Source organism: Lepisma saccharinum, chromosome 5 (assembly GCF_977018435.1).
Source record: "Lepisma saccharinum chromosome 5, izLepSacc3.1, whole genome shotgun sequence".
Taxonomy (NCBI): Eukaryota; Metazoa; Arthropoda; class Insecta; order Zygentoma; family Lepismatidae; genus Lepisma; species Lepisma saccharinum.
The window spans coordinates 79,690,654-79,718,563 of record NC_139233.1 but is presented as its reverse complement, the minus strand read 5'-3'; positions in this window follow the sequence as shown (position 1 = coordinate 79,718,563).

Here is a 27,910-nt window from a genome sequence, read left to right as displayed (position 1 = left end):
AAGCTAATAGGTGACATTCACGATGACCAAACTTGTTACACATATAACTTACAATCTGGAAAGATATACTCTGGGGGTAAGACACCCCTGGCACCACTAAGGGTGACATGTAAAAATAATCGAAAACGACCGATATTAGTGAGGAATTCACAGTTTTCGGGGTCGCTAAGATGAATAGTGACTCTCACAATGCCGTTCAACTCCAAGACACCCCTGGCATCCCTACGGGTAGGGGTGGGAAGGGGTTGACATGTAAAAATAATCGAAAACGACCAATATTAGTGTTGAATCCATAGTCTTCGGGGTCGATAAGATGAATAGGGACACTCCCAACCGTTCAACTCCAAGACACCCCTAGCGCCCCTAGGGGTGGGTGTGGGAAGAGGGTGACATGTAAAACGACCGACATTAGTGTGGAATCCATAGTTTTCGGGGTCGCTAAGATGAATAGTGACACTCCCAATTCTGTTCAACTCAAAGACACCCCTGGCACGCCTAGGGGAGGGGGTGGGAAGGGGTGACATGTAAAAATAATAAAATAAACGACCGATATTAGTGTGGAATCAATTGTTTTCGGCGTCGCTAAGATGAATAGTGACACTTCCAATGCCGTTCGACTCCAAGACACCCCTGGCACACCTGGAGGTGTGGGTGGTAAGTTAGTGACATGTCAAATGACTGATATTAGTGTAGAATCCATAGTTCTTGAATTATCTTATATTACAAGTATTACGTCATATGCATAGTCTATTTGTGAGAGGAAGTCCAGTATTGCGATAAACTCTTTCGAGGAGTTGTGTGATCCGGCGAAATTGATGATTGCCACCTAGGAGACCCACATTATAATCCTAAATGGTAAGCTGAATGCTATTAAACACCCACAGATAAAACTCAGACAAAATTTTTAGAAGAGTAAAGAGTAGGTGTGAAATTACGAGAAATGCAACGATGACATGGATTGCGTAACTTCCAAAGCTGAGTCTGTAACAAATAAATTGGTAGCAATAGGTTCGAATACATTCAGACTCCCTATGTCGCTTATAAACCCATACATTCATAATCTACAACGCTATTGTTTCTTTCGACGGACCAATCTGTGTAGACTACCTAAAATATTCAGTCCGTTCGATTTGGCACTGGGCCTAGATAGCGCTTGACATGGCGCAGATGCAGGCATTTTCGTCCCGTAACGTCTCGCTTATTTCCGCACATATCTTTCGCATGTAGGCAACTATATTTATATTGCATAACGAGTACTAAGCTGTGTTATAAGAGTTGTTCAAAGTTGTTCACGCTCTAGAAATACGGTATTTAAATTTTAAGATACCTTCGCTAACGTATGCCTGAATATTTTATGTCCATTCACTTTGAGATGTAAATTTTAAAGAACGGATTGGGACTTTGTATTCTGATCTTGCCAAGGGCCCCGCAATATGTTGCTACTCCGCTGGATAACAATATACAATAATATAATAACCACATATTCCACTCTGGACCCCTTAAAAAAGCTAATCCGTGGAGCATAGATGTCTCCTGCGAAAAGAACCATATATTGTTCATAAAAAGCAATGCAATTGTGGGTTCGGTGAGGTACCTGACTCTGCTGGATCCGCCACTAGCCTGGGCATGGGTGAGGTATTCTTTGTGAGTGTCCCTTCATCAATTTCATAACACCATCACTCATCCTTATCGTTGATATTAGCCAAAAGTGGTAGAAAAACGTCGCTAAATAACAAAAAAAGTAAAAAAAATATGAGGTTAAAAAATTGAAACGTTGCATTTGACATGTTCCCATTTTTTTAGTAGAATAAATTCATAAATGGTACTTGTTTCATGCAAGTAATTGATACTGAAATAAAGTTTTTTATACGTACATAAAGTAACACCTGTGACACAAGCAGTTTAACCAATTCCTTCAAACATTTCTATAATTGTTAAACAGTAAAACTAGATTAATTGAATACCTTGTGTTGAGGCTTTAAATTTCAGTAAATGGCTTCAACCAAGCATCTACCATTTAAAAGTTATTCTGGTAAGAATATTCAAAATGTAAAATCTGCGACAAGCCAGAATTATTTGGAATCTATTACCAGATAAAATGCTGGTTTGCAGTCCACTTTACAACCATGCAAGAACTATTTTTGATACTCCCTCTGTCCCATAATTATCGTCCGGTACACTTTTGTTTGTTGTCCCATAATAAGTGTCCGATATTCAAACGGTGACATTCAGTGGCGTAGCATGGACATTTCGGGTGGGAACGCCAAGTCCGAAGGAACTTGCTTAATAATTTACTTATGGTATTAGTCGCCACAGGTATTATTTGCCTGAAGTAAGCTGGGTTTTCAATAAAACATCATCATTGCATGTTTTAGCTAGAAAATTAGATGCCTCACTATGCCACAGATGTTTTGAACTCTGGTGTTCTATACCTTTTTTTATATCTTTCTGCATGACGCAAGTCATTAAAAACCTACCTGAATCACAAGCGCCTCTGCACAACAGTAGACGTCATTGTTGTGGATGATCCAACTACTGATTGATTTGGTTTATTTTATTTCGCTTTTCTACCACTTTTGGTTAATTGCGAATATGAATATGAGTGATGATATTGATGAAGGGACACTGACAAAGAACACCCGTACTCACGCCGGGATTCGAACCAGGGACCTCTGTGAAAAGCAGAGTGGATGATCCAAATATCGTACACTCTACTGACGTAACAGTGCCGATTAGTAATTCAGACCACTGTTTATTACATCTTGAGAATGCTGATAAACATTTTAAAATAATTTTCTCCAGAGACCATTCGATGTTAAGAGTTTTCAAATGAATGCTAAACATTTCCATTCACACAATATTAAGTAGTTAGATAATAACGAAAAAATACAATAAAAAATAATAGTTTTGCGGGTTAAGTGGTAGAGCAGCCACAGGCTGAATTTCTACTACGAGGACTTCACCAACTTATTTGACAAAAAATGTGTTGATCTTTTAGTTTCTAATACACATCGCTGTTCGTGCGATAAATTATACAATGCAGTGGCCATTAAGAAGCAGTATATTTGAGATTGGTAAAGTTAAGTCAGTCAATATTGCGTATTGTAGCATCACATAGCACGCGTTGCATGAGCGCGAAGAGCGAAGAACGGGTAGGAATTCTGCCGCTGTCGTCTGCTTCAGAAGGCAGGAAGGGTCACATGAACCAATCACGGTAGACCTCTCGTACGTGGTCGTAAGAGAGGCCATTTACGCACGTGCTGTAGAAATCGAAGCTTTCCCTCCAGAAAGGCAGCAAGGAATATAGAGTTCTGTACGCCGAACCTGCTCGGCGTCCGGCCGGGAAAGGCATTGAAAAGAGATGCTAGAACGAGTGTTGAGAGTGGAGCGTTGAAAGAGGATCGCGAAAAATATCTATTATAATGACATGAAGGTCAAACATATATGAAATTAGTCACGTTTTACTTTATAATCACAGCATTTAAGCATTTTTGAAATTTTAAATTTGGGAACGCCGGGCGTACGGGCGTACTATTGTCACGGTATCTAGTGACATGTGAAACGCAGTTCGATATAAATTATGTTTTGTTTATTGATTCATTTTATGCACAAACATGAAAGTGTGAGGTTTGATTTATTTTGTGAATAAACTTGTATCCGAGCCAGACGTCGAGAGTTGGGGACGAGTTTTTCTTGAGTGACAGCGGAACTGCCTTTTTCGGCTTAGAACATGACATATTTGCACCAACGCGGAGATAAGGGAAGATTATTTTCGCCGCTACCGGGCTCGAGTCGCAGCAGGCGTTCGAACCCATGTTCACGGATGACCAGGAAAACCAGCTGGAGCCCAACTCTGCAAGGATCCAGGACGCGTCGCCGACCGCGCCTTTCAAGACAATGGACAGAGGTCATTTCCATCCCCTGAGAAAGCGAAGCGAAGCCACCTTAGCGTGGGTTTCAACGGACGAATTTGAATCTCTTATATATATGCGGTGCTACCATCCCAGAAACAGTTTTTACCCGGATTTCATAGAGAGAGTATCTCCGCGCTACACTCTCGCGTGATTATTGTTTTGTGTCCGTGAACTTTGTTTCCTTACGTACCGTGAGCGAATTGCGGATAGAGAGTTACCAGTGCGCGCCTTATTTTGGTGAAATTTACGCGGTGATTTGTTTTTTTGCCAAGCGTTAACTACATAATCATGGGCGGCTAAAGGAGATTGAGAAGGGAGTCTGTCGACTTCCCTGACCCCGCAACGATGCATCGCCATCTTCCGATGAAGCCAGTCAGCCAACGCCAAATACGACATCAAAGCCAAACACTGCCCAAAGCCCGAAGGACGTCTTCAGAACGACGCCGATCGAAGCCCGTCACCAGAGAGAGAGATTGAAGGACGACTCCAGAACGACGCCGATCGAAGCCAGAGGGAGAGATTGAAGGACGACTCCAGAACGACGCTTCCAGAACGACGCCGAATCGAAGCCCGTCACCAGAGAGATTCCGAACCGACGCGTGACCACGTACACCCGACGCTAGTGACAAGAGGAACGCCCGAAGTTCTGAGGAGGTGCAAGTACACCATATCGTCGCAATTATTCTTCGTCGCGATCGACCTCGGAGGACAATTTCGCCACAAAGGAACCGTGTGCAAGTCCCGCGTCCAGGAGAGATGAATGACCACGCCATGTAGCAGAGTCTGGTACAGTATACTTCAGAGGGTCTCATGTACATGTAAACGTGCGTCGTTAGTATCAACACCGTACAGTTAACGCCGAAGTCTCACTTATTCGCAAAGTTACTCAGGAAACCCCGAACCTAACCCCCGCGTCTGATAATTTTTGGTATTGTTATAAAAAAGGGTAATTTCATGTTCAAATGTTCTAATTTAATTGTCTGCATTCAGGGTTGGAAGCTCCATTTCATTTCTTTAATATTTAGTATAAATTGTCAAAGTGTGCTCCATTTCTTGTGTAACCGACCGCCCCGTCGCGCCATTTAATTTGTCAAAAGTTGTCTGATGAGTCCTTTTTAATTGTGGAAAGCGTAGTTGTTTTTATTGCAAGGTCGTGTGCGTGAAATAGTATTATTTGTTGCATAGTGGTTTTTAAGGTAATTTTTGCTCGCGCCGACGATTGATTAGTGTATTCCGGCAGCTGGAGCCAATTAAGTTTTTGCATCACTATGTAATTGAGTAGTTGTTCTCATTGGACGAGAGAGGCTTATGTGTAATACCCCCGTCCGAGAAACTTGTATAATGTCGTGCTTACGACTCGATGCATACGTTCATTCGAACGAAAGATTTAACCACGCCGACCCAATTGTCTTAGTTAACCGCTTTCCGAGGGCTGGCACTTAAGTTATTTTAAAAGAGCACAGGAGCTGGCAGACAAATGCCCTAAATTCACATTAAGGTTTAAAACTAAAGAGAAATGATGTGTTAATGAGATCCGTGATTTGTATCTATACTTCACATGTAAAAATACCTCATGTGTGTGAAAGAGAGATAAGAGTGAATGTTGTGAGAGTGAGGAGGCTTTGTAAACAGTTGTTGATTGCAATATTTTTTTGTTGTTACAATATATATTCACTTTTTACCGTTCGTCAGTGTTGTTATTTGACGTTTTTCAGGTACCAGATATTATGCTATTAGTGTTTTATGATTGTTCGAATCTACATATCAAAGGTAAACAAAACAGTGTAACTTTTCAAGGTATTAATCTCCGCCTCGCAATAGTATGACAATAAACGACCGTCTCAGTACCGAACTTGATAACTGGACCGTGAGTCACGACCGGTTTCCCGTACACATAACGACGTTTGGCCCCGTCGCTGTCGGGGTATGATTGACACGTCATTTCGGGGACCGTGAGTGCACTCGTTACACTATAACGCTACGCCACTGGTGACATTAGTGTATACAGAAGAAGAAAATGAAACACGGGAATATGTCATACAACGTTATTACTCAAGGATCAGTACAAATTGGCCGATCAAGTATCCAAAAGAACCTAAATAAAAAGTTACCATTTTGGCATACCGGACAATAATTATGGGACAGAGGGAGTATTTGTTTTGTATTTAATATTCACGATAAGCTAAAGGTTTGAAACCTATTAATAAAAATAGCAAAGAAAGAAGATGGGAGACAATCTGCTGTGATCACTAAGTTGACTCGACCTTGAATTATTGCATAAAGAACCAATGACAGCTGGTCAACGGTTGCTTGCATAATCGGTAGACAGTTTTTACACGCGTAGTCATCAATATTCAACACTTGTCTCACCAACAATGAACTTCCTAGAGCTGGAAATTGTTGTAGACTTTCATGATTGTCACGTTACACATCGATCGTCGAGGTGGATTCGTAGATCAACAAAATCGCAAGCAACAGCAGGGTCGACTAATGGATAAAGCCTGAAAGTGAAATTTTAGGAGTTAATGCCATTCGCTTTTATTCTACTCGCTTGGTTGCCAGAGGTTTATCGAAATTTTTCCTATCCGGAAAGAGGGTATGATCTTTTAATGGGGGGTCCTGCTACGAATTAGGATGGAATTAAGGGTATGCTTGGGATATATGCATAAATTACTCCCGGTAGCGGTTATTCTCGCTGTTTATCTTGTTTTCCTCTCTATTTGCGGTTATTCCTCTCGTTCATGATCCTGTTCGAGGTTATCCTTCTCCCTCTTAATCCTGTTCACTGTTATTCTTCTCCCTCCTAATCCTGTTCACTATTATTCTTCTCCCTCTTGATCATGTTCCGTGTTATTCATGCCCCTTTTAATCATGTTCGCTGTTATTCTTCTCCCTCTTAATCCTGTTCACTATTATTCTTCTCTCACTTAATCCTGTTCACTGTTATTCTTCTCTCTCTTGATCATGTTCCCTGTTATCCATGCCCCTCTTAATCCTCTTCGCAGTTATTCTTGTTCTTAATTCTGCTGGTTATTCTTCTTACGGTGAACCCGGTACTCCATTTTGTACTTTACTTCATCTCCACGCCTACACCGGTATTCAGGTTTTGTTTTCCTCTAATAGCCCAGCCAATGAAGGACAAAAAAAGGTGGGATTCATTCAAATAAGGGAAAAGCTGAAGTTTAGATCTGATTAGGGGAGGAATTTCACACAAGTGTTCCGAGTTTTGCTTCCTCCTTGCACCCTCCACACAATATCCAAATCTCACACACTCAAAAATTTGCTTATTACTTCTCAACGAACACAAATTTCCGAACAAATATTCTTTCCTGGTTTTATTTCTTACACTTCAATAAACACAACGGTATATAGGCATACTGTATATACTGTATATTACACAGCACTTTAAATAGCCTATTTACTTTTTAAAGTTCGAAAAAGACAAATTTTTGAAGCGTGCTTTGAATTCTGTTGAATATAAATTTTGAGTGGACAAATTCAGCAAAATTGTCCAAATAAAAGTTGTTTATTATTTCTGATGTACTTCGATGTGCCCTAAGTTTCACTTTCTGTTAGATGGTAGATCCAGCCTCCACAGGGTACCACAAAAGTTGTTTGACATTTTGAATTTCACTTAACTCGGAAGTTTTCTTCCAAATTACTTCCTGAACAGTATCATATTAGGGCCACTTATAATTTCGCATATGTTCCATTAGAGAGAACCCCCAAAAAATGTTTAATGTATAACAACCACCAGTCACACAAAGTTCCAAAATATTTACGAAGGCACTTTTTGCGAAAATTCGTTCGTACTCCTTTACAGGTGTCAGCAGTGGAGGCGATTAGGGGCGGGGCAAAACTTCTTATTTCTGGGATTTTGTCGGTTATTAAAGCCAGCAGGAGATTTTCAGGATGGGCCAAGAATGCGTTTTGTTGAATGACCCTATTAATCAGATCTCTCAAGTGGTGTGGGAGAAATCGGAACAAGTGGATCAAATTCCAGAGGTGTCGGGCTCCGTCAGTTATCGATGGTTCCTCTTTGATCCCAAACCACACCGGTGAGTACACCTTCATTATGTAGTATGTGGAATTTGATCTACTTGTCCCGATTTCTCACACACCACTTGAGAGATCTGATTAATAGGGTCATTCAACAAAACGCATTCTTGGCCCATCCTGAAAATCTCCTGCTGGCTTTAATAACAGACAAAATCCCAGAAATAAGAAGTTTTGTTTGGCAAAGAATTAAGAAAGCAAGAGGATTGAAAAAAAGGCAAAAGAATTCGCACTTTTGTTTTACCAACCATCAATTTTAATGCAAACCAATACTATGACATGGTTGATTGAGCTTCATGCTCCCTCCACGAGCCTACGTTGGCCAATAATATTACAAATGAAGAAGTAGATGACTACAATAAAAACAAAAATATAGCGGAAATTCAAGACTTCCCCTGCCATACACAAGGAGTGGAGCGACTTGTGAAAATTATCACAGAGGCTGCTTCTTCCGTTTTCGACGCCAGCGCACGTGATGGCTACATCAAAGCGAAATTCGAATCTAGAGAACACATACCGACATTTCGAACAAAAAGTGACTATAAAGTTCAAGGAGAAAACTAGAAGAAAATCTTGGCCTGCCCCTTAGTAAAATTATGTTTGCCAACATCATTTGGGTGGGTGGAGCTCGCAGTCCAGCCACCTCCTCGTGGTGAGCTCTGGGTTATTTTCAAAGCATAAAAAGCTATGAAAATAAGCGAAGCGCTGGACAGTAATTGAGGAACTGTTAGCAATTAGAAAGCCAAAATATTTTATTTAGTCTTTTATATCGGAAAACCTTCGAATAAAACACAGTCGAAACCAATTGGAAACCATCAATAGAAAAAATGGAGTTTTTAGCCTCAAATTGACAATTTTTGACCAAAAGCATATGTAAACAGCATAGGAAACCACCCCTAAGGCACGAATGTAACATATTTGCCATAAACAAAACAATAAATGACCATAATGCAGAAAAAAACACATGAAATAGCCAAATAATGACATTTCTGTGAAATTGTTGTGCGTGTTGCATAACCAAATCACTATCAAAACTTCAAGGTCGATGCGCGCCTCCTAAACGACCTCCAAAAAATCTGAAAAAAATCAGACGTGTTTTTGATCACAAATGGCCACTTTTCCGCACTAGCCACCTTAACATTTCGAAAAAAAGTTTTTTTCGATACACCCAAATGTACATGTAACAATTTTTTTTTCGTCTGCCATCTTGTATTGTCTTGTTTTGTTGTTATTTTCATTTTTTTCTTGTTGCTACAGTTTCAATATAAAATGGTCTTTCAGTACTGTATCTGAAACTTCAAGTAAATAAATAGATAAATTTGACTTTTTTGTTAATTAGCAATTTTGACTTTGTTGCACATTAATTGTACCAGTTAATTTTGAATTTTAGGACTTAGATGATAATAATAATATTTATGAATCTCATTTTGTTGTTACGTCTTAATGTTCTTGTACCGAGTCCCCTAAATTTGGGCTGAATCATACCATTTTACCAGTGGCGGTCCCTCCATGGAACAGAGGGAACAGGCTGTTCCCTCCTACTTACTGCGCTTTTGGGCTATTTAAATTATTTATATTAACATAATAATAAGAACACTTTTCTCTCGAAATCAACGTTTCCAAAAGTAACACTGAAGAAAATCTTTCACCGTGGCTGGACGTTTGTTGACGTCATCTACCCCCAACGCATCATGGTTCTCACCCCATGCTCTACCATGGTCTCTTAGTATCATGCCCTCTACCGTCTGAAGCCGAGTATTTCCGACCACGCCCGAAGGTAAACGATCCCCACGGCACCACGGAAGCTGAACATTCTAGCTGTTCCCTCAGAGGGATATTGTGGATTCGCTTTTCTTCCAGTTTTTGCTATGTGCTGAAGTTTAATCGCGTCACAAGTGATACATTTGAGTGTAGAAAGTCTATAACTTCCTAATCTCGTTGAGAACTTGCGTCTGACATTCATAACGAACTGGAAAAATCTTCTACAGTCTAAGCGTCTGCTAAATGCCTTGGCTAAACGCTGGGAAATAGCTTCCGAGGGAACAGCTCACATCCACCTGTTCCACCAACCCCAAGACCAAAGTTTCAAGGCATGCAGTGGCAGGACAAGAAGCGAATGTTGCGAGTGTTGTATGATCGACCGGCTGAGGACGAAAGTCTTTAGTTCATTCAACTTTGCAGAAAATACAACAAACCAACACATATTCTAACTGAATTAAAAACTAAAACGAAATCATACACAGAGCATTTTCAAACGAGTTACTACAACTCTGTAAATTATTAACTGAATATTCTTCCAGTGGCAAATTATATTGTTGTCCTTGTTTAATCCTGAGAAGGGAGTCTGGAACAGGTCGGGTTTTGTCACATTAACAACCTCTACTAACAGGGTGGCTACTCACCGAGAATTTCTTGAATTCCGGGAATTATGCGTGAATTATTGGCTCCGGGAATTGTGCGTGAATTCTGCTTGAAATTTTCTCTGTAGACATGAAAAATTGCAACTTTTTAAAATCCCAATTCCATTGAATTTATACATATTTATTAATGACCTGAAACAAGTTTTTCACAGTTTAGGTTTTATTTTTATTGAGGAAGGTAAATAAAGCTGCGTGGAAAATAAAACAGAATTCTCTCAATCCATTTGCTTTGTTAGTGTTCTTTGAGGAACAATCCATCTGATAGACTGAAGATTATTGCAAGATAAAATATCTTGAAGTTGATTAGGTAAATTAAGAATTCTTATAGAATTAACAATTTTTCGTAGATTACTATTTCCCGTAACATATGTGACTTGTGTTTGTAGATGTATTTATAGTCCCGAGTAGCAGTGGCGTGCCCAGGATTTTTGTAAGGGAGGGGTTACCTATACTTTTTCTCGGTAGTCCGACCTCATTTTGTCATATTTTCCTACCATTGACGTTCTTTTTTTAGGAATATTGGGCCAAAGGGGGGGGGTATAACCCCTACCAACCCCCCCTTGGGCACGCCACTGCCGAGTAGCTATGTGAAATGACAAATGTAAACTCCGCACCTTAAATTATATATATGTACCGTCCAAGTGAATTAGAATTAATTGGATTCATTGGAATCGTACAAACCATATATTGTTAATATAAGTATTTGTGTGTGTGTATGTGTGTGGGTGGTGAGAGACTGTAAAACCTTAGTTTGAAATAGAGAAAACATCTGCTTGAATTTTTGTAAAGTTCGCCTTGAAAACCGGGAATTGTACTTGAATTTTACTATGGTCCTACAGTAGCCACCCTGACTAATCTAGCGAACGTCATGAAAAACTCAACCATCTGTGTGCCATTATTGGATTGAGAAAGTTTGAATTACAAGAATACTCAACTCTATGAAAAAACGTCAACTTAATCTACGAATAAAGAGATGAAACAGGTCACGACAAAATATTATTTTCTTTCTCTGATGACTCATAAATTTATATTATCAAAATTTTCTTTGTTGCGCATCAACAATTTTATTTTTAATGTTTTCTTTATATTATATCACATTTGTTTTAAAATTATTATTGTCATATAATTTTAACGTGCCTCATGTTTGTCACTTCTGACATTTCAATAAGGGTTGAATTTTACTTGATCTATTGTATTATATGAAGACTCCCATGCGATGGGGAGCAAGTGCAGGTGACCTGTTCCCCTGCCTGATTTATCACCGCACCCCACTGCATTTTACACTACCTTCCAAAAGTTTTCCAATTTTGAGAAAGATAGTTCTTTTTTCATGGTTGTTACTTAAAGAATAGGAAACAAACAGAAGGCGGTACAGGATTCAGAGAACACTGGAAGCTAGTGTAGAGCTATCAAGGAGAAGAATCTTTGCCAAAGCACTTGATTTCAGATTTAAGCACATTCCTGAAACGTAGAACTTGATCAGGAAATTCGGAAGATAAATCAATTCGTGCCCGTTACAGAGCTGTATCTGAAGTTGTAGGAACGAAGGAAGAACTGCTAATAATTATCCATGCCCTTCTTCAGTTCAAAACAACGGAAGTATTTAAATGCCCCATACTTTGGTCCGTGCCAGTTTGAGGTGCTTTATCATTAATATATTCAAATCGGATAGGCTTTGCAAGGTCACGAGACGCAAGAAAAGTCAAGACAAAACGCTTTCTATTCAAGAATAGAATAAATGGATAAAAATGTGCAACCAATTTTTGCATTAATGTTTCACATGAGAAATGAGAATTATTTTAACTTTTCGGGGCTCCTTAGGCTTAGAGCTCCAGCCTGCCTCTGATTTGACGTATTCATTCAAATTATAACATTAAACTAGAATATAAAGCGAGATAAAAACAAAAGGTTTTAATTTTATTGCCCACAAAAGCTAGCCCTTTCTATTTTTCTCCCAGGGTGTTCACCCACTTCGCAAACCCCTTGATACACCAATGGCTTACACAACCTCAAGGCACCTGCGCCTAGCAGAAATTCAAATATTTCCATGCGTAGTGAAATATAATGGCCGTTGGCAACACTGACAGTAGTCCCCTTGTCTACCTGCAAGAACTACGTACGTAGAGCACAGCTGTGCACAGCTGTGACGTGAAGCTCGCTTCCGCGATGTCGAACACCTGAGCTTGACGTGTGTGTTGCATATTATTGTAGGCGCGCCTCTTCGCAGACGTTTTTTTTCCGGGTCTTGTGCAGGTCTCTGAATGTAACATTTTGTACAGTGTTGGGTGGTGCGTCTGACTTCTTATGAAAGCAAATGACCCGTGTGGATGATTCAATATATTCAACGCTTTCTCATCATGGCTGAATGGTTTGGCGTATGTAACATGAATGACAATATGTTAACTTTCAAATGTGAGACCATATTTTAAATTTTGACGCCATAATTATTTTTCTGACATACCTGATCTTGTAAGTATGAAAAATTATATGCCGTTTTCAAGCAAAATAAATTATCTACAACTTTTAATTGGCCCATTTTGCCGAATTTATATTCAGTCTAGAATCAAAACGCGTCTCAAAATTTGGCCTTTTGCCAACTTTGCAAGTAAACATCTAGTATCACGTAATTGTATAGCCTAGAGTATATCTATAGTCCGTTTCTGCTGGGTCCCCAGTCACGTACGCATCAAAGGGAATGAAACAGGCGATGCTGCTGCGAAATCTGCTGATGCAGAAGTTTTGCCAGCCAGAAACCTGAAGAATTTTCCGATCACCTCATCGAGAAGAGGTCATTTTAACTCGGTTTAATAATGGACAAATTTTATCGAATTTGCCGATTTTGATATCCCCAGACAAGTTTTCTTTTACTAACTGTTTAGCAGTCATGTTGGCAGACGATGCCAGCCAGCATTTTAACTAATGTTTTTGGCTTTTTGAGAAGCACACCCTTCCACATTGTGTCTGAGGAAGTTTGTTTGTTTAATGTGTTGCGTATGACCTGTCCCTTTACAAGCTTTGCACGCATAACTATTCCCAAGGGGGTCATTCCACATTTTGGTATACACCCTTCCTTTATGGTTGAAAGAAACCCCCTAAATTTTTTTCACTCTATCTAGAACGGTTTTCATTTTACAGTACTTTGAAATGTCATCAAATCAGTGTTGTCTGTCACTCTTGAGACCCTCGACACAAGGTACCCTTGCTTACATTTTATTTCTTTTCTCCTTAACCAATCATTAGATCTCTTTGAAATTTTACACAAAGTTCAATGAAATAACGAGGATTTCAGAAAAAAAATACATCAGCACTCAAAAAATTTACAAATGCCTATAAAAAGACTAATAATGGATTTATAGCCTAATTTTTGTGGTGGGAAAACTAGGTTACGAAAATCTGAATTTTCATCATGTGGGTATGATGGAACCAAAAACTTTTGATGATGAAAATCATTGCAAAGACATGCTCTTTCGCTACAAAAAATAAATTTTTTGTTTTTTTTATTCCTTCTACCGAAAATTTTACGATTTTTGGAAATTGCCTAAAATTTCAGGGTCAATCCGTACCAAATGGTCCAGCACTGGTCGCTCGACCATTTTTAAAATTTTTCATTTGTTTGTCGTTGTAACCTCTGTACAAGGGTAGTTCGAAACAGGCATTATTTTTCTAAAACTAGACTTCGTTTGAAAATGGCGGCCATTTTTCATGACTTGCAACATTTTTGGCCTATTTGGACAGTTGCGATAATTATGATAACTCAGCTAAGAAAAATTATAGAAATCTGGGGTAAGAAACATTGTTTTCAGTATATTTCAGGCTACATGTTATGTTCCGTATCTTTTTTCACCACATCTAATGCAAATGGCTGAAATTTAGGGTCAAAACTGACTTGATATTCAATTTTGAAGGGAAATCAATGTATAGGATATATTTTTTTTAGTAGGTAAGTAATGAAATATCAGAGCTATAATTTTTGTTAGAAGAAACATATACATCAAAAGTTTCAGCAGATAATATTTGAGCTCTGTTACTGGTTTCCGCATTAAGTTAAAGCTCTTTGAAAATGCTCATTTTTCTCAAAATGTGGGCCCCAAATATATGTCTGGTTGGAAAGTTTTGACCCTAAATTTCAGCCATTTGCATTAGATGTGGTGAAAAAAGATACGGAACATAACATGTAGCCTGAAATATACTGAAAACAATGTTTCTTACCCCAGATTTCTATAATTTTTCTTAGCTGAGTTATCATAATTATCGCAACTGTCCAAATAGGCCAAAAATGTTGCAAGTCATGAAAAATGGCCGCCATTTTCAAACGAAGTCTAGTTTTAGAAAAATAATGCCTGTTTCGAACTACCCTTGTACAGAGGTTACAACGACAAACAAATGAAAAATTTTAAAAATGGTCGAGCGACCAGTGCTGGACCATTTGGTACGGATTGACCCTGAAATTTTAGGCAATTTCCAAAAATCGTAAAATTTTCGGTAGAAGGAATAAAAAAAACAAAAAAATTATTTTTTGTAGCGAAAGAGCATGTCTTTGCAATGATTTTCATCATCAAAAGTTTTTGGTTCCATCATACCCACATGATGAAAATTCTGATTTTCGTAACCTAGTTTTCCCACCACAAAAATTAGGCTATAAATCCATTATTAGTCTTTTTATAGGCATTTATAAATTTTTTGAGTGCTGATGTATTTTTTTTCTGAAATCCTCATTATTTCATTGAACTTTGTGTAAAATTTCAAAGAGATCTAATGATTGGTTAAGGAGAAAAGAAATAAAATGTAAGCAAGGGTATCTTGTGTCGATGGTCTCAAGAGTGACAGACAACACTGATTTGATGACATTTCAAAGTGCTGTAAAATGAAAACCGTTCTAGATAGAGTGAAAAAAATTTAGGGGGTTTCTTTCAACCATAAAGGAAGGGTGTATACCAAATTTCATCGAAATCGGAGTTGGTGGGTGTCATGACCTCGTTGAAATGGCGTGGAATGACCCAAGGGCCTTTTGACATATTTTTTTTTAAAATCTCAGGTGAGAATTTTAGATTAGGGGATTTTCCCCGTATATATTTGGCGTATACTTTGGCGGGCGGAAACTGGCTACATCTGCGAACGCATTCAATAAATTTTAACTCGTTCATTCACTCGTTGTTTCATTGTGTTTATTGAAGTATTAGAAATAAAACAAGAAAGATTTGCTCGGAAATCTCTATCCATTAACCCTTAACTAGGGGCGCGGGGGTAAATTTGACCCCAGGTGTATTTCTTAACGCCCAGATACTTATTGGTTGCCCCCGATGCTAGTTTATCTAGTACCTGTCGAGGTCATTTCCTTCATTGTAGGTGTAATTGCAGCAAGGTGAAGCTGTTCCAAAGTTGATGGGGGTCAAATTTTCCCCCACGCGCCTAGTTACGTATGTGATTTTTTGTTGTTAATTTTTTTAGAACTTTCGCTTACTGTGCTTCGTGAGTGAAATATTTTAAGTTTTTACTTGACCTGTGTTGTGTGACTGTGTTTTAAATTGAATGTTTAATTTTTCTAAGAAATCGTTGAAAAGCTCGTAGTATGAAAGACAGCAGGGGAATATACGGTGGCTGTTGGAGGACATTTCGAACCTATTTCATCTGAAGTGCTTCAAGATGAATAATTGACTCCAAATTAGATCATGATGTAGAATATCATGTTACTGATTGAGGACATTATACTAACAAATCATGATGATGAGAATGATATCCCGGATGAAGATAAAACTTATTTCCTGGGAAAAGACAAAATAACTCGATGGAAAGAAGCTCCCTGCTCATGTTCGAATGTTCACAAAGAAGAATGAACATTGTTTTACGTCTTATTGGATCACTTGCAACTGCAAAAAATGCCAAACCTGCCATCTAGGATTTTCACTTTTCATAGATAACTCTACTGTGAGAATCATTGTTGAACATACCAATTCATACGTAAAAATTATACGGGGTTTATTCTGTAAGGAAAAGAAATGCCAATTTTGCCGATGAAGATGAAGTTTTAAAAACAAGACAAGTTTATTTGACATAATATATGATCAAAAAATATATAATACAATGGTCCCGTTTAGTTAGTTGTGTAAAACAATTGAGATTTAAAAAAATTATATGTATTGGAACTTCACTTATTTCAAGGGAAAACGTACTAAAACAACTATTTGTATTTCTTTAAAAAATGATATTGCTAAATTTACACAAATATTTGAAGTGTATACAGTACAAAAAAATTGTATTGCTTGTCCCACACTTTCATCATTATTTTAATTTGATTTAAGCAAGAAAGAAATTTGAAATGTTGAAAATGCAATGTCTGTCCATATTATGTTTTTTATGATTAATTGCACCTATTTTCTATATTCAAAAAATTCATTAAGCTCTTGAAAATAGTCAATTAAATCGTATAAAAGTATTTTTTGGTCCATATGTATCTTACTTGATTACAAACAATATTTTATATTTACCCCCACGCACCTACTTAAGGTGGTGAAAGAGGTGCGCCTGGTTCAGGGTTTTAAGAAGTAATTATAAGTGAATTTCTGAGACTACGATTTTGATCTTTAGGAAAGGAGGGGTGGTGGGCAGGGGTAGAAGCAAGGTGGACTCTTCTGGATTTTTGTGAAAATTCTCTCGTAATGGGATATCAACTGTAGCCAAAATTAAGTTTCCCTCCTATTTGTTATGGGTAAAAAAAAAAAAAAACTATTTCGCATGAGCTATTAATTCTGTTCGTTTCTTTTCATTGCACAGTTATTCTAGTGGTGTGATAGTTTTCACTCTTAATTCCAATTGCCTTAATTCACGGGGAACAGCTGCTGCCTAGTTCTGACCTTGTCTGTCAGTCTTTTATTTACACGCCCTTTGAACAGCAGCTAAAACAGCGAATGTGGACACCTATCAGCCCGCCTACAGGGCGTATGTGATTCATCTGTGAAACTACCGCTTCAGCATATTTTACGAAGAATTGGTATCGATACGCGACAAGGCAAGACATTCTCTCAACTCGTGCAAAAGTTTGTCTCGTTCTCGGCCATGCCTCGAGTTGTAAACACTCGGTCTAGTATCGAGTTTAGAACAGTATAAGCAATATATGCAGGACCTAGCCGCTGAGTCTTTTACAGCGGATAGAGGTCATTAAGCAGAACTTTTCTTATTAATATTTTGATGTTCGACGCTCCGAAATCTTAAAATGTAAAACATTTTCAACCATGCTGCACAAGCTCACATTTTCCACCAAATTCAGAGTGTTTAGTGTTCAGTTGATCTATCAACCTGCCTATTATTGTGTCTGAATTTGCATTTGAATATACAGGTACAGTTTCTGTTATGTGGGGATGTGTAAATTTTGTGCCATTTGGCTTCTTATATTGTACAAACAATTTGAGAGAGAGCTTATAAGAGCCATTTTGTGCATTAAGAATTGCCTGCAGATTAGAATTTATACTATTCAAGAAATTCTCAATGCCACATCTTGGCTCTGATACAAACTTGTGATCCCTTAATTGGCCGTTAAAACTGCTACGGATGGGTTCATGGCGTGGCTGCTTTGCTGCTCTGGCATTAAGAGGTGCTTCGTGCTTTCTTTTCAGACCAGATGTAGATGGTGAGAGGGCAATGCAGAGCAAGTATCTTTATGTGTATATGTGAAGTATTGCATGCTGTATTTTCTATGGCATTTGGGGCAAATTATTGTGGGAGTTCTGTATTTGCCCGGGTTACAAATCTTTTGATGCTTGGCCCAATTGGGGCTGGATATATTCTTATTGCATTGATTACAATGTTTTTGATTCGGCATTTTTATTGTTGTTTATTATATACAATTTCCTGGGTTTCAATTCAAAACTTTATACTGAATAAAAAATATCAGTTGGGTTCAACACTGTACTTTGTATGTGTGTGTGTGTGTATGTGTATATACACTTAATATTTTTGGCTTTGGTATTTATATACAATTTCTTGGGGTTCAAATCAAAGCTCTATGCTGGATCAATTGGGGTTCAGCACTGTACTTTGTATGTGTATGTATATATGACCTTACTTGAGTTATTCCGCCAATCCAGCAATGGTGAAGAATCTGCACTGTGCCCTGGCTTTTATAGTTTTACAGAGCCAATAGAAACACTGTGGGGGTGCATTCAGAAACATGAGCTATTCTCTAACATTTTTGCCGAAGTACTTTCTTCTGAATGCACATCCCGTTTTTCTGCTGAGCGTACATGCAATCCAGACCGCAGCGCCTCCCCAGCGAGGCGAGCGGAATTGTCTGGAACTAATCAATTTTGTAAAGGATCGCTGCTCCAAATATTGATCGACACGCCGGTGCTGGGCTCGAAATGAACTGCTCGCAGTGCTGTTGCTTCAAGTGCCGCTCCGCGGGAATCTGAGAAACTCCCCCGAATATTGATCCGTGTAGAGGAGCTGCGCCATGGCCAATTCCTCTACACGGAAAATGTAAAATATCCCAGTTTCAATTCAATCCATTTATCTGAATCGAAGAAACCAACAATTCACATATCCCCATACCGCTGTATCTTGCCCTATTGGTACCTCTTTTGCTGGTGTGCAATTTTCTTGAAGAGGCAATTTTATTGAACAAACCTAATAGAACAAGATACGGCGGTATGAGAAATATGTGAATTAAAGATATTTTAGTAATATACGACGTCTAAGAAAGGCATATTCGGCTCCAAAGTACTTTGTTTATTGCTTATTACCATTCCCTATTACTGGCAAAAAGAGTTAAAAATATTGACATAATGAAAAAAATTGACTTGTTCCCAAGTGTTCACCGAGTTCAGGCATTTGCACATAGATGGCTCTGTTGTTGTTGCTTATCAAATCTCTAAAACAGGCAAATTTTGTTTACTGTTTTCTTAAACCAGAAATAAATATGTGTGTGTGTGTATATGTGTATATGTGTGTGTGTGTGTGTATATGTGTGTATGTGTGTGTGTATATATGTGTGTGTGGCTTAGTTTTAAGTGTGGCCACAAGAGGGGCATATTTTTAACAAATTTATGGACAACAATCTCTCAGAAGTGCCTTTTGTAAGTATAGACAAATCAATCTGAGGGGCTTCATACTTTCTGAAAAATTCCCGAGGGCATTTTTACAAAAATCTGGGATTAGAGGAGGGTTCCACACTTGAGCAAAAAAGTAGTAGTGGGGTTGACTGTACTATAAACCCACGAAAGTATGAACCCCCCCTCAAGCAGATTTGCTATACTTAAAACTAGCTCAACATGCCCAAATGAGCTTTTTGCTCAAGTGTGGAACCCTCCTCTAATCCCAGATTTTTGTAAAAATGCCCTCGGGAATTTTTCAGAAAGTATGAAGCCCCTCAGATTGATTTGTCTATACTTACAAAAGGCACTTCTGAGAGATTGTTGTCCATAAATTTGTTAAAAATATGCCCCTCTTGTGGCCACACTTAAAACTAAGCCACACACACATACACACACATACATATTTACTTCTGGTTTAAGTTCAATTGGGCACCAGCTTCAATTTGTTTATCTAATATTAAAACAATGTAATTCTTCTAGAATTGCTCCGTGACTCTCTCATTTCTTACATCATAAACATATGATTTTTCACCTATGAGAATAACACTACAAATGGTGTCTTCAGGTAAAGCCTCATGGAATTCACAGATAATTTTAATGTTTGTCCTGTCATTAACTACAACTTGTTTTCTTTTTGAAGTGTTGATTACAAACATGGGTCTCCGTGCTTTGAATTCATCTGGTGAGTAATACATATCAGTACTGCCAGTAGTGACACGTTTGAAAGCCGAAAATGCCTCATATAATTTAAGAAAATCATCCTTGGACATGTCTAAATTGTAATTTTCTCTAGGAAATACCTCATTTCTGCCATTTTTAAGATATATGTTCTTGATGTTGCAGCTATCAAATTTACTTGAATTTTTTTCCTGATTGTTGTGTCTCCCAGTCTGAAACAGTACCACCACAAAATCAGGCATGTCGTATTGTATGCTGGAGAATGAATTTGTGGCATCAAACTCATAATATGTACCAGATGCGGGCTTCTGTACGCATTGATATGTGTAAAATTGCAGAGGAATCTGTGGATTTTTTAGGATATCAGCTTTGTATTTAAGAGCATAACTGGCCTCATATTCAACAACCGGGATTCTTAGCTCCATAGTCTGAATAATGCATTTGCCTTCATCAGGTAAGGTATTAGGCAGAGCTTCTCCTGTAGGGTTTAATGTGCTGTACCTCATCAAAGCATTGTTATCATTTGCAGCTCTTCTAAATGTGATTCTTAAACCACCCTTCCACATAATATCTTTGTAATCCGAGAAGAATCCTGGCAACAGGCGCATAGGGAACAGCACTGTGTGGCTCTTGGTTAATATCTTATCACCAGCTTCAAATCCACCTATTTTGTAGTAAGAAGCCTCGGTTTTGGATAATTTTAGTGTGGCCAAAGCTGTGGAGGTAATGCCGGGATAATCCACTCTGTTTATAACAACACCATGCTTTCTGATCTCAATTTCAGAGAACAGATGCGGCACAAAATTATCCACCAATCTTATATTTGAATTTGCCGGGTAATCTGTACCATCGAGCTTTACAACATCAAATTTGATGTATAGATCTGCTCTGTGGGGGTGTATAAATCCGTCCCCTACATCAAGATCAACCTCAATTTCTGTGTTGGGTTGATTTAAATTTGCAAATGTCCTCCTGTTTGGGGGGAATGATTGTAGCTCATAACTCTCAATATTTTCCATTGTATGTATTTTTATTTAAATGTTAATCTCTATGATTGCAGTTGTTGTGGCTCCAGCAAAATCAACTAATTCTTCTTTTTCATTAGTGACCATCAATTCAATGTAATCTATTCTATTATGGCACACAGGAAAATATAATGTTGGGGATGGATTGTAGATGATTGGCTCCATAAATTCGGAATTAGGTTTGAATGTTGCAATGATGCCAGTTTGTTTGTGAGTGCCCATGCCATTTGATTTGGTGATCATACCCTCAGCCACATTACAGTGAATATTCAGAGTCTCTATGGCTAAGAATTTGGGTATATTCATAGCAGTGTGTTTGATGGCTGGTTCAAGTTTTGTGTTGTTCTCAAAGCCTAACAGCTCTCCTATAGTACCCAGATGCACTGTATCCGTAGCAGATACAATCTCTACTCTGTGAGTGACAGAATTTTGAGTTAACACTACACCTCTGGGTAATTGAGCATTTAGAGTGGACAGATTATATTGCCCTGGAGTGATGACAATTTTTTGATCACCAACTGCAATTGTGTTGTTATGGTGTGTAATATTAGGGATCAAGTACATACCATAAAATGCTCTGAGAGCTATTGTTTTGGGATACACTATATCATCATGTAATTTGAGTTTCAATATTGAATTTTGGCTGGTGAGATGGAATACCCCCATGATGTTTCAGATACCACAAGGCCTTTTGAAAATTTTCAATTGATGGTTTATTTATTTGAGACATATATCTAAGAACAGATAAACACAAATGTCCGCAATTAACATCTTTGAAGTTTTGAACACGGGCATTATTGTAATAAAGATTAGCTGATTTTAGATATTTTACTAAATTTTCAGGTGGAACACCTCCAAACGAATCAAACACAAATGCCTCATTTTTTAAATATTTAAGATAACAGATCCAGTGTGTGCCCTGATTTTTGTACTCATCCAAATTAACTATGCCACACTCTTTGTTGAGTGGTTGTTCCGGTAAAGAATCAGACATGTACACACCCCTAAAATGTTTGATGCCCAGTGGCTTGATTAAAGCTTCAATATCTTGGTTTGTAAGCGGCTCCTGTTTTTTTTAAACTTATTCATGGCTCTCTTAACACCTTTGCCTTTTTTCTCCATGGCCAGGTTATGGCGCTTCTGCTCATCTAATTCTGCCCTATTTTTCTTGGCATCTATTACTGTTTTTGCTATGGCAGCTGATCCCCCAGCCAAGCTCCCAACAGCCCCGAGAGCAGCTAAGATGGCAGGGATAGTAAATATGAAACCCCCTACATGTGATTTTTTCCTTGATTGCTGTAATTTTTTTAATTGGGGGGTACTAAGCAACAATTTCATACCATGCCCCTTTGCAATACAAGAGCTTTTTTTCTTGCGCTGCTTTTTGGTTAAAAGACTGTCAATAGTTTTAAGAGATTTAAGACCTGCATAAGGTATTTGATACATAACACCCTTGGCCTTCATCGTAGGTTTATTATATACATATTCACAACCCCCACCCCAGTTTTTGTTTGGTGCTCATAGCTATGGTGGTTCCCAATGCTGCTATTTTTTCACTTAAAGAAGCATCTTTGCTTACAAATCTACCAAATGCAGCCTCTTCTAATTTCTTGTCTGCAACATGTCTCTTGTCAAGATCAGTATGTGTGTTGTATGCTATGTCATGGTCTCTACAAGCAGCATCTAGGGGATTTACACCAGGGTCCCCTCTGTTTAATCTATGATCCAGTTTTGTACCGGGGCCACAATACTGATAGCCTGGAATATGTAGTTCAAATGGCAGCTTGTTTATGATGTCATTAACCAACCCCCGACCCTCAGAAATATTCCAAAATTTAGGTGGTAGAGTATTAATAATTTTTATGAGATATCCAATCCCCTTAGGGTCATTCACTATAAAATTAGACAATTTTGTGCTTATCATGTCCATAATTCCAACCTTTTCATTGTAAAAATTGTTGTTGCCAGCATTTTCCTCCCCAGCTATCACCAATAACCTATCTACAAGTTTCCTGACATCATCAACCCACACAAATTCTTTAGGCAGGGTGTTGTATTGTTTGATTCCACTGCCAGTCTTGATCTGTGACCATATGGGCTTGATTAAATTGTTGTATTTTGCTCCACTGCTAGACTTGACTCTCTTTTGTGTGGGATCATTGTTCTGGTATAGAGCATCTGATTTTATTAATATTTCTTTGTAATGCTCATAATCTTGATCTGTATAGCTGCCAGGCCTTTTCCTAGTCATCAGTTCCCACAATCCAGGTGTTCCGGGATATTTAACAAAACCACCTTTTTCTCCAAGACGAGATTCTGAATAAACAATCAGATCATCTCCCATAAATGTTACTCTGAAATTGCCAATTCTATGTATGATGCTGCCATCAAGCTCTGTGTCGGCATATAAGCCAAAGACCTCATCTTTATTGTCTTTAGGTGTGGTTAAATATTTTTGAGCAAGAAGACCCAATTCAATAGGATCCTGTGTAGCTTCAATTCTTCGAGGAGCAATAGGACTAGGTGTATGAATACTGGAAAGTGGGGTGAATGGATAATCTAAAATGTTCCTAGCAGCTACAGGTACAAGCTCCGTGATCAAATCTTGATTTTGCTCTGTAACAGTTTTGATATTCTTACCTAAATTATTAATAGCATCAATTACAGGCTGTTCTGTTTGTTTGTGTTTTTCATAAATTCCACGGTTCTCTGATTTCCATCCCTTAAATCTTTTTACAAGATAATCTCTTAACTTAAGATCATCAATAATTGGCCTTTTCATGGTTATTTATATACGTCTCAACGTCTAGAAAATCGTTGATTTTATTTCTGTATTTGCCAGTATTAGGTGTTCTTGTCATATCAATTGTGACAAACCCATAACTGTCTTGGTTCCAGCACCTACTGCAAAACTTGGAAAAGTCATTGTAGCTCAAGTCCCCACCTACATATTCATCATGTATGTGTTTGAGGTTGGTATGATCTTGATGAAACACACATATAAAATTGCTGTTGTCCCGGATCAGTTGCTTCGGTATTTTGAAAAAAGTCTGTGCCAGGTAGAAGCAATCAATATTTTTGTGTCGGCCCTGTGTAAAGAAATTTCTAACCTTGTTTTGATTATCCAGTATAATGTCATCAAACACAACAACAGAATTATCGAGACAGTCATGAAGTGGCTTAACATCTGGTTCAAAAGTGGCAATATCCAATCCATCATATAGCTTCATCAGCTGCTGATATTTTAATTGTTCCAAGCTCTTAGAGAAGACATACAAGTGCCTGTTTTTCCTGTCTAACCAGTTGGGTGCCAATAAAAAATTATCAACCATTAGTGTAGTTTTACCACAAGCAGATGGCCCAACAATAAGACACCTAATATTTTCAGGCAGCAATTTGCCATTTCTCTTATTCTGCTGTTCAGGTTCTGGCAGCCTTTTTATAACATCCCAGGTGCTCATATTATCACTTTGTCTGCATCGATCCAGCTGTTTTCCGGATGACCTAGCCATTTGACAAGTAACTTTTTGCCTTTCCTGCGGATTATTTTTTCTATGAGATATGTGTCAGGCTGTTTAGTTTTGCTGAGTTCTTCTTCATAGAATCTGCCTTTGAGAATTTCTCCTCGGTGATCTTTTATTATATATGTGTTAAGGGTCCCGGGTTTAACTTGAACCACTGTAAATAATTCAGTGCTCCAGTTTCTGGTAAAGCCTCTTTTGAATAAGTGCTTATATTTGCTGATTCTTACTTGATCACCCACCCTGTATTTGGCCTTTCTTGTTGTTGGCTGGTATCTAGGATAATAAACAGTCCTGATCAATTTTTGCTCATCAGATGAAGTTACTTCAGAGGGTTTCATGTTGATTGTGGAATGGACCGAGTTGTTATATTTATGTAGAAGTTCTGGAAGAATATTAATCCATTTATAATTACCTTGAAGTGTAAATTGTTTATACATAAGATTTTTTAAGGTTCTGTTGAATCTCTCTACAATTGAGGCTTTGAGATCACTGTAACTCGAGTAATGTTTTATTGCCTGGCTTTTAATAAATTGTTGAAACACTGAGTTATAAAATTCTTTGCCATTATCTGTTTGCAAATAGCGCGGTGATCTTCCTGAATGATTGATGATTGTCCTGAGGGCTTCTGTAACACATGTTCCAGTCTTGGATTTGAGTGGCACGGCCCAGGCAAATTTTGAAAATGTGTCTATGACAGTGAGTAGATACTTGTAGCCCTTGTTGATTTTGTCTAAGTTTTTCAACTGTCCACTTGACAACTCAATCAAGTCGCTCTGCCATAAATCATCTATGCCCTTTGTGACTACTGGGAGTCTCTTAAAATTATGTCTGGCCTGTCTGTGTAATTCATCAACAATAATTTGTCTAGACATAATATGTAAACAAGAATATTGCAACTATAGGGTGTTCAGCAGCTGATACTACAGGATTTTCTAAATATAATTTGTCTCCAATATGTATTTTAAATTCCAGAGTGCCATCATCTTCAGTATAGGCTGTTTCTAATGTATTGGGGTCTGTAAAATCCTCTAACTCCACACTGGTGATTTTTGGTTTGTTGTCAGCATTTGTTATTGATAAGGTGGGGTAGTGATGTGCTTGTGGCTGATGCCAATATTTGATCTTGATTGGTCTCAATGTGCCCCCAACAAAAAACTGGTAATAAAATTGTGCAGGGGACAGCATATATATTTTGCCACCTGGTGTAAATGGAGAATCATATTCTTTGTTGGGGATGCTGTACAATTCAAGAATTACTGTATGTTTTGGATTCTCGATTATGCCTGTTATTTCTTTTTCTGCTGTGAGCAATCTGCTTGTTACAGATTCAAGGTGCTCATTGATAGTCCTAACAACATCATCATGGCCCGGCTTGATTTTTATGTCCACAACAAGTTTTTTGTATTGTTGCACAATCTCTTGAAGCTGGGTGGCAAAAACAGACAGAGCATTTGCTTGATTGGATTCCATGGTCCCTAGCTGTTGCTTGATATTAGCTACAATTTGTTGCAAATTTTCAACAACTGCCAATTTTGAATTTTGAGCAGTAAGATCATGGACCTGTCTTCTGATATCCTCAAACAGGGCATGCAGTTCATTAATATGTTGATTGGTTGGTAGAGTGGCAACTGTCTGAGTAAGTTGTTTGATCTCTGTCTGGATATTCTTGATATCTTCTGATTTCAATATCCTATTCACTGCTCTCTTAATATTTTTAAGTTCCTGTGATGTGGGAAGATTTGATACTGTATTTTGCAAAAATTCAAGTGCCAATTTTACATTGTTTAATTCAGAAGCATCAGCCACATTTTGCATAGCATTTTGGAGCAGGGCTATATCTGCCTGAGTGGGTGTGGATTGTTGTAAAATTTCAAGCTTTGTTTGGATATCATCTATCAAGTGATGAAAATGAGATAGTTCAGATTCTGTGTTGAGGTTTTCAAGCTTTGTGATTTGGTGCTGGACACTAACAAGTGTGTCTACAATACCAGGCAGGCGAGTTTCTTGTACATTTGCCAAATCACTTTGCACTGCTGCTATTGTACCTTCAAGATGGGTTATGGTACTTTGAATTTTTCCAAAATCTTCATATGTTTCAAGTTGCAGCTTGATGTTTGCAACACTCCGAGTTATTGCATTCAAAGCATCAGAAGATGGCAAATTGTTCATAAAATTTTCAAGTGTCTCAATTTTTTCTTTAACCTCGGCTATGGCATTGTTCAGGGGGTCCAGATTAGGTATCTGGAGTGAGTGAATCTGTTCTTTTAGAGTGGAAATCACTAGATCAAAATCTTCTTGTGATTTTATGCTTTTGACAATTGTTTGGAGCTGTGCCTGGACATTATTTATCTGCTCTTCCAATTGTTGTTTCAATTGCTCAGAGTTGGTGGCCTGGGTCTTAAATTTGGCTTGAAGAGCTGCTACAGCTTCTTCTAAACTTTGAAAATTATCCAATGTTGCCAGATCAGTATATTTTTGAAGCAACAATTTGAGTTCAGAATCAATTTTAAGAAGAGGGTCCATGCATTGTGATTGCAAATTTGTAATTTCTAATTGAAGACTGGCATTGAGTGTGGTCTGTAAAGCTTGTAAATCACTTCTTAATTTCTTGACTCTGACATCAAGCATCAGAATCTCATCACTGTGATCTTCATGTCTTGTATGGCCAAATATATCATTAGGCATTTTTGTTTTAATGGTTATTTATTATAGAGTATCTGATTCTTAATTCTATAAAAAAGGGTATAAGCTTGTCATAAGATCCAGGGACCTCAATATATAAGCAGTCACCAGCAGAAACAGTATATACAGTGCCAGAAATCATGTTTGAGTGCTTAATTCTATAAATATTTCTCCCTACTGAAATCTTGACATCACCCTCAGGGGTTGTAATAAATTGCAATTGCCCACCTACAGGTAATTGGTAATGATTTAAATTATTGTTAAATATGTACAATATTTTGCCTGTTTCATCATCATTATCTGTAAGTATGCTGTTCAGATGAATAATTAACAAGCCACTCAGTTTAGACAGCATATCAGGAGAGGCTTGTGGTGTTGGCAGGTCCATAATAGCCTGTTTTTTGAACCCAAATAAGTTCATAGGCATGTTTATTTATTTCAAATCATGCTCTGTAATTGGGCATTGTTTCCCATTTTTCAAATCACAATGCCCCCAAGGTAGAGTATGTATGCAACATGATAAAA